Source organism: Orycteropus afer, unplaced genomic scaffold (genome assembly GCF_000298275.1).
Source record: "Orycteropus afer afer isolate SDZICR_OR568_19922 unplaced genomic scaffold, OryAfe1.0 scaffold00080, whole genome shotgun sequence".
NCBI classification, from domain to species: Eukaryota; Metazoa; Chordata; class Mammalia; order Tubulidentata; family Orycteropodidae; genus Orycteropus; species Orycteropus afer.
Genome location: NW_006921667.1, coordinates 9,852,278 through 9,856,265, shown reverse-complemented (window position 1 = coordinate 9,856,265; position 3,988 = coordinate 9,852,278).

Genomic DNA, 3,988 nt, shown 5'->3' with positions numbered 1-3,988 from the left:
TTTTTTGCACAATTTATCAATTTTATTCATTTATTTATTTGTGATTTGGGTGAAAGTTTACAGAGCAAATTCACTTTCCATACAGCAGTTCACACACTTGTTATCTCATAACATTGACTACAATTTACCCCAGTGCAACAGCTCCCCTCCCACTTCCTCTGGAGAGTTACCTCTTCCCTATGTCCATCCCTCCATGCATTCCTGCCCCCTGAGCTGTCTCCCTGTGCATAAACAACCCTGCTTTCTCCCATGATTGTTCTCTCCAAGGAGTGTATCTATCTCAGGTAAATGTTCAACTCATATGCCTGTCTTCTGTTTGCCTGGAAGCTACAAGTGTGGGTTCCATTCCAGACCTGAAGGGCAGCTAGGGGCCATAGTCTCAGTGGTTCTACCAGGCTCTATCAGACAAGCAAACCTGGTCCCCTCCCATTTTATTTCCAAATGATTTTGAGTTTTGTTCCACATTGTTCTTCCTTTCTATCCAGGATCTCCTACATAGATCCCCCTCCAAGGGTTGACAGTGGTAGCTGGGAACCATCTAGTTCTTCTGGTCTCATTGTCATATAGGCCGTGGATTGTATGGTGTACCAGTCCCTAGGACTAATTGTGTCCATGTATCTTTGGTTTTCTTCTATGCTCTGGGCGAAGAGAGACCCATCATTGCATATAGATGGCTGCTTGCAAGCTTTTAAGATCCTAGTCACAGAGAGTTCCAGTAAGATGGTGGAATAGGCAGAAAGACTACACAGACCCTCTTCAACAAAGAAAAGGGGAAACCAATATACAGATATAGATACAGAAGGTAATCCTGGACCCCTGAGCCTTGAAGGGAAGGATATAGAAGTGGACTAAACTCAAAATAGCAGAAGAATTTGCATGAAAACACCAAAAAAGGAGACATATGGAGCTGCTGTCTGGCAGCAATCCTGATGGCACAGACAGCTTGGATATTGCCGAGTGGTGATAGGATCTAAAAATTAACCTAAAATTCAGCCCTGCTAGGCAGGGACTACATGGAGGACTGCTCTGGTGGCTGGGGAATAAAAGTGGAAGCAGCAAAGAGGAAGGTGGGCTGAGCTGTGGACTTTTGTCTGTCTGGAGGCCACAGCCATTTTAAATGTTTACAAGCGGCTTGACCATTTTGTATATTTAAAGCAATAGGATTCTCCCAGATTCCAGGGACTTAAGAACAGGCATTACTTGCCAGGAACCCCAAGGACATTCCAGACCCAGATGACAGGAAAGGTGCAACATTCTCCTTGTTACTCTTATACCACACACCCTCTTGGTGAATGGAGGTGCAGTCATCCCCCAATCCCACCCACTTTCTGAGCTGGCAGGAATACCATCCCAGTCTGTGTGCTTGGATGGAGCCTGGGTGCCTTGCCTCACCCTACCCAGATTTATTTTTTCTTTTAGTTTGTCTGTTTTTGTCTGCTTTAAAACTACTATTATTGTTCTTACTTTTGTTCTTTTTACTATTATTATTTATTTTTCCCCTTCCAGGTTCTAGTTTTCAGCTTTTTTTCTTTTCCTTGTTCTTGATTGCAATTTTTTTTTTCTTTCTCATAGTTAACCCCATACCTTGTTTTTCTTTTAGGGTTTTTTCCTCCCCCTCCCCCCCCCATTATTCTCCTTCTCTACCTTTTTCTCTTATTGCCCTCTTCACAAATATTGCAGGGGCTTTTTTCTTTCTTCTTCTTCTTCTTCTTCATTTTTTTCTTCTTTTTCCCTTTTTTCTTTTTTTGGTTACAGTTCCTGTGTGATTACACGATGTATTTTTTGTCCATGTGCTTTTACTTTTTTGATGGTTACTCAATCGTTATTTTTGTCTAACTGAGTGGAAGACAGCAACAGTCGCCATATGATACAACCACATGCACACCTTCTGAGCTTCACTTACTGAGTGAGAGCCACCACTTCCTTCTCCACCTACAGGCCAACGATAAGCAACTACCAAGAAGAGCCTGACTACCCTTGGCTGCTCTTCACGAACAATTAACTGAGAATTAAACACAACAATGCCATGATGTCTCAGAAACAACAGATGATCACAGTCCACACATAGAAGCAAGATAAAGTGGTAGAAATGAGGGAACAGGATACAGACCCAGAACACATTCCTGGGGATGAAACAGCATTGGAACTCCCTGATAAGGAATTCAAAAGAATTATATTTATGACAAAACCCTAGAAGAATTTTGGAAGAAAATACAATAACAAAATGACAAAATAAATGAAAAATTAGAAATGATTCAAAACCTACAGATAGAAATCCAGAAGATTAATACTAAATTGTTAGATAACACATTGAAAGGGCAAAGGAGTAAAATTGAGGCAATGGAAGACAGAATTAATGACACTGAAGACAAACACCTGGATACTTCTTTGGAAAGGGATCAGGAAAAAAAAAAAATGAAGAAAGCATAACTTTCATGTGGGAAATGATCAAAAGGAATAACCTATGTGTCATTGGAATTCCAAAACAGGAAGAGAAAAATAAAACAACTGAGAAAATGTCCAAGATCTGTCAGAAGAAAACTTCCCTGATGTGATGTAAGATGAGAATATATCCACTCAGGAAATCAACAAACCCCAAAGAGGATGGACCCCAAAAGAAAATCACCAAGACATATAATCATCAAATTAATCAAAACCAAAGACAAATAAAGAGCCCTGAGAGCAGCACAGGAAAAACAAAAAGTTACTTACAAAGGACAACCAGTAAGAATAAGCTCTGATTTCTCAGTGGAAACCATGCAAGTGAGAAAGCAATGGTATGGTATATATAAAACCCTGAAAGAGAAAAATTTTCAACCAAGAATTTTATACCCTGCAAAATTGTCCCTCAAATATGATAGTGAAATTAGGAGATTTCCAGATAAGCAGAAACTAAAGGAATTTGTTAAAACTAGATCAACCTTATAAGAGATATTTTGAACAGAGAACCAAAAATAGCAAGTAACAACCAACCATTAATCCACAAGATGACATAACTCAGAAACCACAGCTATGGACATATCCAAAGTAAAATAAGCTTACAAGATTGTAAACAAGGAACCAGAGACATCAATTGGCAAGTGAGGACAACTACAAACCAAAAAGAGGGAAAATACTGTGTAGTTACAATGCTTCTAATCCTTCTAAAGGATGTCAAGAGAGTTGCAAGATAGAATGGACTATTCTAAACTCGGGGAGAAAATTACAAATCACAGAGTAACCCCAGAGGAAAATGATAAACCTTCACATCACAATAAAAAAGAGAAAAAGCACAAATATTCAGCAAATACTAAAACAACAGCAACAAAGGAAGTGATTCACAAACACAATCATAAACATTATTCATAAACACAATGAGCTTAGCACAGAAAATAATATGGAACAAAGAAACAAGGGACACCATGAAAAAACACATAACAAAATGATGGCAACAAATTCATACTAGTCAATAATTAAACTGAATGTAAATTGATTAAATGCACCACTCAAGAGACAGAGAGTTGCAGATTGGATCAGAAAACAAAACCCATCGATATGCTGTCTAAAAGAGACACACCTTAGAGATAAAGACAAAAATCAATTAAAAATCAAAGGCTGGAAAACAATATATCAAGCAAATGACAACCAAAGCAGAGCAGAAGTGGCAATATTAATTTCTGATCAGATTGACTTTAAGACAAAAACCACCACACGAGACAAGGAAGGACATTATATAATGATTAAAGGATCAATTGAACATGAAGATATAACCATAATGAATATCTATGGACCCAATGAAAGAGCCCTAAAATTCATAAATCAGACTTTAAAAGAGTTGAAAACCCAAATAGATGACTCCACAGTCATAGTGGGAGAGTTTAATACATCACTTTCAATGAAAGATAGAACAACTGGAAAGAAACTCAATAAAGATGCAGAAGAGCTAAACAATACAATCCACCAACTTGGCCTTATAGACATCTACAGAGCATTTCACCCAACAACAGCA